The sequence below is a fragment of the Calidris pugnax genome, unplaced genomic scaffold (genome assembly GCF_001431845.1).
Source record: "Calidris pugnax isolate Ruff unplaced genomic scaffold, ASM143184v1 scaffold276, whole genome shotgun sequence".
Classification (NCBI taxonomy): domain Eukaryota; kingdom Metazoa; phylum Chordata; class Aves; order Charadriiformes; family Scolopacidae; genus Calidris; species Calidris pugnax.
In genome coordinates, this window is record NW_015091112.1 from 1415135 (window position 1) to 1425709 (window position 10575).

Genomic DNA, 10575 nt, shown 5'->3' on the forward strand with positions numbered 1-10575 from the left:
CCACTTACTCTCAGACTTCAGCCTGGAACCAGTGCCCAAGCTGGCACCGGTTATGGCAGCGTTAGGCATTGTGTGTTGGGGCACAGGGACCATTCCTGGCCTTTAATGAAGCGTTTCAGGTGCTTTAGTGGTGCTGGTCGTGGAGGTTTTGCTGAACTTGAGGATGAAGGGGTCAATGGGGCGCTGCAGTAAGGATTACATTAAATGGGATTTTAATGTGGTAACGTCAGCTCGCCAAATGATCCAAAAACCAGCAAGCACAAGAAAATCACTGCTTACTCTGGAAAAAAATCTGCATTTCTTTTTATTTTCAGAAAAAAAAAAGTCTCTTCTGGAAGGAAATGGCTGTACATTTAGAGCTGGGCGGCGGTAAGACGCCGGCATTTCAGCGCTGAAAATTACACCTTGTGCTTTTTAACAGAGCCTCGGGGAACGATGCGAATGAGTGACGCAGGGGACGGGCACCACAAGCCTTAATGTCACACTCCGGCCACTTCCCTCCCTCCTGCTGGAGCCCCCGGTGGGGAGCATGTGGCCTTCCTCCAAAAACCACTCCAAAAATCGCTCCGGTGTTAAAGGCTGGACTATGAGCCCTCACGTCACCCTCGGAGCAGCGGGGTGTAAATCAGTGCCGCTCACTCTGGGACCACCACCGTGGTAGGGCAGCTCCTGGTGGGCATTGTGCTGTCACCTTCAGCCTGGAGGAGGTCTGGGGCCACCGAGCAGCCCTCACAACCTCTTGCGTCCTCGTCTAAGAAAAGCTAATTGTGCGGCGCTTGCTTGAGCCGGGGCTCTATAATTAGCAGCGCTGCGTCAGCACGCGTTGATGCCGCAGTGTTAATCTCACAGCTCGTTTTCCAGGAGCTGCTGGGACTCCAGACAAACTGGGGGGGTTATTTCGGGTGACTTGTCCATCACGCAGTTTCCCCGGGTCCATCCATCCCCCACTGAGCGCAGCTTCGCCCTGTAATGGGGTGAAAAATCCAGCAGTGCTGGATTTTCACAGCGACTACCCAATTAGTCTGATTGGGGAAACACTCGTAGAGTTTGAAACGCGCTCCTGTGGGCTTCATATTGAGACACCAGTGGGTGACACTTGGGAAAGGAGCTGGGACCTGGCCTGGGGACCCAGCCCTGGAGCAGCACCGAGCACCAGGGCAGCAGTAGAGGTGTTAACCCCAAAGGAAGGGTTTGCTGCCCTCAGGGGAAGAATTTTCACCCCTTTGAACACCCAAACCCCAAACTGGAGGGTCAAGTCACCCGTGGCTTTTGTACACTGGGGCCAGTGTGCCAAAATCAGTGAAGCTGAACGCTATTTTAGGATGCAAGGCAGATTCTGTACCACTCTTCCACAGGTACACGTGTATTCATCTAAAATCTGGCACACCATCCTGGTCTGGTTCCTCCAGAGGGGTGTTGAGTGGGCCAGAGCTCCTGTGGTTCAAGATGTCAGGCTCAGACTGAGCTCTGCATGACCACCCGTGGCAGCAAATCACTGCTGGGGTTATCCATCCTTGGGGTCATGTACGGGAGTGCATCACCCTGGGGGAGAACAGCCCCCCTCCCCGGCCCTTCCCACTCCACATCCTTCCACACCGAGCTCCTCCAGGGATGCAGCTGTAGGACACAGAGCAGGGGAAAGCGGAGCAAAACAATGGAAGTGGAAAAGACAGTAAAGAAGAGGAGGATACTCAGTTTGAGGTGCAGAAAACTCAGGTTACTTTTTTTCCCATTTAATTTTTCCCACTAAAACAGCTTCCCCCCCCCACCCCAAGTATGGAACTGTATCCTAGGGGCACACTGACCTTTCTCCACAGCACATGCCCATGCTCGTGAGTTCAAAGATTATGTCTGCCCACGACCTGCCGGGATTTGGTCCCTGCTGGACCAGCATTTATTTCCCTGCCAGATCCAGAAAACCTCTCAGGTTTGTCTCTTTGGCACTTCATCCTGCCTGTTCATGGCACAACCGAGAAGCTGCAGTTACCGAGCGAATGTCACCCCCAATTTATGTCACCGTTGGAGGGAGAAGAGCCAAGACTATTACGTGTCTTTTATATTAGTGGCCCTATTTCTAGGCTAACAGCAAGAGCAAGGCGTGTTTTTGCAGAAGCCTGTGCGCTTTATCCCAGGCAACAAATCCTGACTCAGCCTGTTACATAAATTATTTATCACAATCACGGAAAGTTAGAGGAGAGGAAGGATGAATTAGTCCAGACAAGGCGGTTGATGGAAGTGAAGTGAAAGCCTAAGCAAACCAAAGCAGGGCCGTGATGAAGGCTCCTGATTTCACAGACTCAGCATCGCCAGAGCCTGGCTGGAAATGCCACCAGTGTGAGGACCAGCCCTGGCATGAGTTTGATGCAGGAGAGTTCACACCCTCCCAAAGGTCTGCTCGGGGTGGGGACACAGGGACATCACCTTGTCCTTGGGGGAAATTTGGACGGGGTCATCCCGTGCAAGAGGATAAGAATTAATGTCTCAGCTGGGGTCACACCATACTAGCTGACCCTGGAGCTTCTGAGTTTGGTCACCATCTCAAGGATATCAGGAATAAACAACAAGACTGCAAAGAATTAAAGTGACCAGGGTTTCCTTGGATATCCACAATGGGAGGGGAGAGGGGAGAAGCCAGGAGCTGAGCTTGTCAAATGTCAAAGAGCTGCAAGAAGATAGACCCACCATGCCACGGAGAAACGTGAGGCTCAAGACAAACACAAGTACAGCCCCAAAACAGGGGCAGGCACGCAACAAATAATTAACTTTTCAAATTGCCACCCATTGCCCCAAGTCAGGCAAAAGCAGGGAAGAAAACTGGAGGGAAGCTACAAGGAGATCCTTGAGGTGAGTGCAGAGGTGGACATTATTTCACCTCTCATTAGCAACCTGTGCTGATGGCACGTGGCTGTTTCCATGCATTGGACATACAGAAGATGACCCTGAGGTCCAGAGCAGCAGCAGCACCAGCTGCAGTCCTGATTTCCCACATTGCAGCTGGGCTGAGCTGGAGAGGGTTTGATGGGGAAGAAGGGACTCTCTTATCCAAGGAAAAGGGAATCTGGCTTGTGGTTTCTGCTGGGTTTAGCTGTGGCAAGTGAGGAGACACCTGCCTCCTTCTCCCCACCTCTGCTACAGGGGTGAAACCATCCAGAGAGGGAGAGCAGATGCTTGAGGACGGGAACCCTTTAAAAGACCAGCCATGAGTCAAAAACCTGAGAAAATCTGACTTCCTGAGCCCAGAAGAAGAAAGAAAAGAGAGGGAATAGGATCACGGTCTTCAAATACCTCCAGGAGGGAGCCAAGGGGCAGACGGGGGAGGATAAACATCAGGCAGGGAAAATATTTAATTTAGCTGAAGGACCATATTGACACTAGAGCAAAACAGGATTATCTGCCCATGGATACGTTTAATTAGAGGAAACTTCACAGCTATTAGAGCAGGAAAAAAGCAGTGGTGAGAAAAAAAAATAAGAAAAAAAGAAAGCTATTTCCAAGATTAAATGTCATTTTAAAAAAGGAAATTTTATAAGATAGCAACAGCAGAGGTGGGTGAAAGGTTTGATGCCCCGTAATGACACGTCCTTTAGGTGGTCTGACTGCATCTGGGCTGGTTAATTCATCTTTACTGTCCAGAATATTGAATTTTTCAAGTGGAAAATGGAAAATTCTGCCTTTTCTGTGGATGGTTGCCTAGAGAAGACATGGGGTCTCCATTCCTGGAGATGCTCAAAACTCAACTGAGCACAGCCCTGAGCAACCTGGTCTCAGTCTGAGAGCAGATTCGATTTTGAAGCTGTCCCTGCATTGAAAAAGACTCTGGACCAGGTGATTTTAGAAGGTCCCTCCCACCTTAAGTTGATTTTATGGTTCTAAATTATCCATCAAGCAGTGAAGCCCTCTGAAAGAAGCACAAGCTCACTGCTGATGTCCAGGCTGGTAGCTAAGTAGGAATCCAGAGAAAGCTGTCTTTGAGGGAGGTGAAAGTGCTTTCTGCTGCCTTGCAGTAACATTCAAGAGTCAAACAACTTTAAATATTTTTTTTTTTTTTTTAAAAAGCTTCATTATTTTCCACTGTAACTTACAGGCCCATAGATGACTGGGATTGGAAAGGACCTCATGAGTCTCCAGTCCAACCTCCTGCTCAAGCAGGGCCAGCTGTGGAGTCAGACCAGGTTGCTCATGGCTTTATCTAGTCACAAGTTCTCCATTTGACCTGCTCCACTGTCCTCAGGGTGAAAGTTTCTCCTTATACCCACCTGGAACCTCTCCTTTTTCAACTTAGGGCCTCCATACAGTTTAATAAAGACCCCAAACTGACGGACAACCTCAACCCCAAACCTGCTATTGAAGAGGAAGGGAAGAAACCAAGGCAACATACCTGATTTTTACAGTGAAACAGAAGACTTTCATCTCGGACACAAAGTGTTCTGAGGTTAAGGATGAGGTGAGTTGAGGAAAGACGAAGTTTCCAACAATTAAAAGGGAATTCCCCCCTCCTGGCACTGAAGCTGGATCCATGGACCTGCAAAAGCAGAAGATTGCCAGGGGAAAACAAGAGAACACCTGGCCTGGATGTTACTGAGTCACCCCCTTCGGGCTAAGGAGGACCTAAACATACATCTCCCCCACCCTTCCCTGTGGTCTAAACCACTTGTTTTTTATACTAAAAACCGGGCAGGAGTCCTGGCTCAGCTCCTCACCAAGACCTGCTGCTGCTGCCCAAGGAGTTCCTCCCTATGCAAGGCAGCTTTTTACCAATGCTAGGACTAAAAAAGGTCAATCCTAGGGCTCTTCTCCATCTCCACACCTCTCCCAGCCATTCCCAGGGCAAGGTCCCCAGATCAGGGACTCGCACACATCCCGGGAAGAAAAAAAAACCTAAAGGGAAAGTGCTGTAATTTGAGCATTTGTGTCTGTAAATCACCCACTGTGAGTTAATGTGGGGATTATTAATCATCATTGGGGTTATTAATCATTATTATGATTTCAGTCAAGCAAGAGACTTCTTTCTTCAGTATCAGGAAAACAAGAAGAAAAAAACCAAAAAAGGAATAAAGAAAAACAAAAAAGAAATAATAAAAAAAATAAATGCAACCGGCAGGGTTGCAACATTTTATAAAGTGATCAATGTTTTTCCTCCCCAAAAATACCAGAGGAAAGTCTAGCTTCTGATTTCGAATTAGATCACTGTTGTGGGTTGATCACACAGACAAAGCAAATCTGAGAAGCAGAGGGGAACATTTCTGACATCTCTTAAGTGACTTCAGAGCATTTTAGGCACCCGAATAACAGGGATGAGACCCTTGCCCGGCTGTAACAGCACCTAAATCCACAGAAAGGCTGGTTCAAGTTTAGGAAACCCCACAAAGCCCCTGCCTGAGCTGCTGGTCAGCATCTTCATCAACAGCTGATCCAATGTTATTTGGATGCTTCTGGTTTTTTGGTTGGGTTTTCCCCCCCCCCCCCCTCCCCCCGAATAACAGGGATGAGACCCTTGCCCGGCTGTAACAGCACCTAAATCCACAGAAAGGTTGGTGCAAATTTAGGAAACCCCACTAAGCCCCTGCCTGAACTGCTGGTCAGCATCTTTATCAACAGCTGATCCAACGTTATTTGGATGCATCTGGTTTTTTGGTTGTTTTTTGGTGGTTTTCTTTTCCCCCCTTTTTCTGGATTATATTGGTTAAGAAAACGCTTGAGAAAGGCAGGGAAGCTGGAAGGCAAAATTAAATCACAGCAGTAGGAAGGGAACCGTAAACCTCATAAATGCCCACATGGTGAAGAAGCAGCCGTGCCCCAAAGGCTGGTTTGATAAACATGTCAGGGGGTGCCACCACTAGGCATCTTCTCGATGAATACAGAAATGATGGCTCCTCTTATTTCTCCCCCCTCTTCCCGTTTCCTACCAGTTGCCCTGGAAACTTCCCCGCCGCGATACTCACAGGAGCAAAGTCCAAGAGAATAAAACTCACTTGCAAAGCCTTCGTGACTTAAAGCTCACGGCCAGGCAATTGGAGTGGGTCCAGAGAAGGGCGACAAAGATGGTGAGGGGTCTGGAGAGTAAGTCTTATGAGGAGAGGCTGAGGGAGCTGGGGTTGTTCAGCCTGGAGAAGAGGAGGCTGAGGGGAGACCTTATTGCTCTCTACAACTACCTGAAAGGAGGGGGTAGAGAGGGGGGGGTCGGTCTCTTCTCTCAAGTCACAGGTGACAGGACAAGAGGAAATGGCCTCAAGTTGCGCCAGGGGAGGTTCAGGCTGGATATTAGGAAACATTTTTTCACTGAAAGGGTTATCAGCCATTGGAATGGGCTGCCCAGGGAGGTGGTTGAGGCACCATCCCTGGAGGTGTTCAAAAGACGGGTTGATGAAGTGCTGGGAGGTCTGGTTTAGTGATGATGCTCCTTGTTTGTTGTGTGGGTGTCTATTTTTGTCAGTTAGGTTGACGGTTGGACAAGATGATCTTTAAGGTCCCTTCCAACCTAGAAGATTCTGTGATTCTGTGATTCTGAAAGCATTTCCGTGTCACCCATCCCTGTGCCAACCTGCCTCCATCCCACACACTGCATGGCCCAGCCCCACACCCCCCCAGGGATGGGCACAGACCCCCCTCAAATAACCCCCGCATCCCACACCGAGCCCGCCGGGCATCCTTGGGTGGCATCGCCACTCATCTCCCCCCAGGTTATTCACACAAAGGCTGCACAGATGATTCCTCCTACACGGAGGCTGTGTTGCAATTCACAGTAATTAGCTGACGTAAAAGGAGCCGGAGGGTTGAAAAACCTCCTGCAAGACCCTGGGTGCTTTTCCAAGCGGGAATTTGAGCAGCCACGCTGGAGGGTTGCCATTAATTCCCCATTAGGATGAGCTCCAGTTGGGCTGGGGTAAGAGGGGAGTGCACCAGATGCCTTTTTCTTCTGCAGGGAGCACCTGCAATTCATGGAAAGAAAAGGAAAAAGAATAATAATAAAAAAAAAAATAACAAAACCCCAAATCTCAAACCGCATTTGCACTGGAGGAATTAAAAGACCCTGGTCCTGAAGATGCCAGGCCATGCTGGAGGTATCTCGGTAGGGTTTTGTCCCAACAAACACTGTGACTTCAGGGAAAGTTGCAATTTTCATGCCCTGTGTCCAAGCCCGCATCAAGCAGGGCTGGTGTTTTGTGTGACCTACATGAGAAATTTTGATGCCCACAAGGTGCCAAGAGCAGACAGAAGTGGGGAGCATGGCTGTACTCTCCTCTTGCTTTCTGTCCCTGTGGATTTAACAGGCTCTGCCATCCAGGACTGCCACCCCAGCGCCCAAACCCCCTCCACTTGGATGTCCCACACAAGGAGAAACACCACGACTGAGCGAGCAAGGCCAGGCAAGGGGCAGGGCCAAACCACACACTTCAAGCCTGCACCCCTCGCCTGTGACACAGACCTGAGAGTACCTTTCTTTGATGCATGTTTTGCATAAAATGCAAAATACATTTTCATGCATATCAAGGTCTTTATATTCACAGCTTTGCCTTGCTAAAACCATTTAGCCAAAAACTTCATTCGAGTTGCACACAACCAATGTTCATAGAATCATAGAAGGTTTGGGTTGGAAGGGACCTTAAAGATCATCGAGTTCCAATCCCCTGCCCTGGGCAGGGACACCTCCCACCAGACCAGGTTGCTCAAAGCCCCATCCAGCCTGGCCTTGAACCCCTCCAGGGATGGGGCATCCACAGCTTCTCTGGGCAACCTGTTCCAGTGTCTCAGCACCCTCACAGTAAAGAAATTCTTCCTAATATCTCATCTAAATCTATCCTTTTTCAGTTTAAAACCATTACCCCTTGTCCTGTCACTCCACTCCCTGATAAAGAGTCCCTGTTGCAGTGTGTAAGGCTCATGCGTTGCCCCCAACATCCTCAATGTAGGAGGACAAGGACAACCTCTGTTGCAGTGTGTAAGGTTCATGCGTTGCCCCCAACGTCCTCAATGTAGGAGGACAAGGACAACCTCTCCTCCCCGTGGAGTTATGCCTCCAGGTCATAAACTCATCTACGCCTGGTTTATTTTGTTAAGGCTGGCTCAGAGGAAGGGTGGGAGAGCTGGGCTCGTGGCTCCTCACACCTCCCACACCCCCAGGAAATACCCTGCCTATACGTGTGGCTCAGCTGCTCTCAGACACTTCCCCTGCACACCCCCAGATACAGAAAATACTTATATATGTATTATACACACGTATAAATACATAACAAAAAGAATTTTAAATATACAAATAACATAACATACAAAATATTTATGTAGTATATATGAATATATAGTCTTTGTGTATATATTTAATAAATAAATATACTGCACACACATAGACATGCACACAGCAAAGGGCTGCTTAGAGGTGACAGCTCAGAAATAGGAAACGGTGGAGCCAAGGTCAAGACCAACATCCAGGTGCAAGCAAAGGAGGGAGTGATGCTGGAAGTGTGCACAGCACAGACAGGGCCAAGGATTGCCCAAATCCTGGTCCATCTCACGACCTGCCACCAAGATGAGTTAAATGTCCAAACAGCCCGGGGACCCACTTGCCGGGCTTCCCCATGCCTCCTCAGCATCTCCTGGCCAAGGCACCTCCACTTCATGGTGTTTCTCCAGCTGGCTGCTGAATCCTCTTTCCAGGACTTTTTTTTTTTTTCTCTTTTGCTTTACCTTCAAACCCCACCAGAAAACACAAGTGGCTGCTGGGATGGAGCTGCAGGAAGGCTAGGTGACAGCTCAGAAATAGGAAACGGTGGAGCCAAGGTCAAGACCAACATCCAGGTGCAAGCAAAGGAGGGAGTGATGCTGGAAGTGTGCACAGCACAGACAGGGCCAAGGATTGCCCAAATCCTGGTCCATCTCACGACCTGCCACCAAGATGAGTTAAATGTCCAAACAGCCCGGGGACCCACTTGCCGGGCTTCCCCATGCCTCCTCAGCATCTCCTGGCCAAGGCACCTCCACTTCATGGTGTTTCTCCAGCTGGCTGCTGAATCCTCTTTCCAGGACTTTTTTTTTTTTTCTCTTTTGCTTTACCTTCAAACCCCACCAGAAAACACAAGTGGCTGCTGGGATGGAGCTGCAGGAAGGCTCTGGTGGTCCCCCAGGAGGGTGACACGATGGCTCCAGCATTTACAACTGGTGGGTTTGGCTGGGAGCGCCTGGACTATCAAAAAAGAACAAATTCCCAGTTTCCCAGCTGGACTCCCTCTGAGAACCCACCAAAGATAATTCATAGCCAATGGTTTGTGCTTGGCTGAAGCTATTGATCACGCTCAGGATCACACACCTTCCCTCCCCTTGCCAGTTCTTGCCCAGGCGCATCGACAGCAGCCACCAGCCCTCCCAACATGGGGATAAAACACCCTCCATTTGCCAACAGGATGGTACCCAGCTCCATCTCAAAATACTGCTTTTAGCAACCCAGTCCATGCCAGGCACACGAGCCACGCTCACTATTTGCTCAAGATGCTCTGAAGAGACGTAGATGGTTGGACTCGATGATCCCAAGGGTCTCTTCCAACCTAGACAATTCTATGATTCTATGACACGTTGGTTGCAGCCACTGAGAGCTCAATGCTTCATTGCCAGGGAGGGGAAACCCCACCCCAGCGCTCCCAGTAAAGGCTCTTGCTATTTTGCTCTGTATTTCATCTGTCCATGTGTCGAAAAGTTTTAATCCTGTACCTATGTATAGTCCTGTACCAGCAATTTTCGATGGCAGCCAGAAAGAAAACACAGCCCCCTAGTTAATGGAAAACACTCTGGAGCTAAGTATACAAAATGACAGCATTATAAACCAGAAGCATTTGTCCCATTAAGGTTTCCATTCATAGACAGAATAACAAGGGATGAGTTATTTGGAAGCAGAGGTTTTAAGGACATGGGTAATGTAACAGGGCGAGAGAAAACGCTGCGACTGCAAGACCTTCGCTCGGGAGTGACTCAGCACAGCAGCTGCAGCCTGGAAAATTAGGATTTCAGCCCCCTCAAAATGCCTGCAAGGCCTTTCAGAGCTTGAGAAAACCAACGCTGGAAGCCCCATTGGCCATCCGATCTGCTCATTGCTACTGGGTATGACACATGCTCCCCCCCACGGCTCAGCGTGGGCACCTGCCCCACGGGGAAGCATCTACAGAGAGCTCCAGCAGTGACCCTGGGGACTCGGGGCAGCACCATCAACAGTAAGGAATCACATTTTGGCCTCAAAGCTAAAGGACACAACACCCTCACCACCCCCTAAACCCCCAAATTCCCCCCTTCACCCCCCGGCCATGGGCACCCTGAGCAGCCCCAGGCGTCCCCGAGCAGAGGGAGGTGTTAAGGAGGTTAACGCAGAATCTTGTCAAGTAACAAACACCTAGTATTTATTAATAAATTAGTACACTGGAAGGCAATTTTTTCAATTCATTCCCCCCTCTTCCCCCACTCCCACCCTTTCCCGCTGGGCAGCACACGCCACCCTCATGATTTCTTCAAATTGAGCATAGTACAGACTGTTCGTTACGGGAGCATAGTAATTGCAAATATAATCAGACAGACTTCTTAACGATGCAGCTTTTT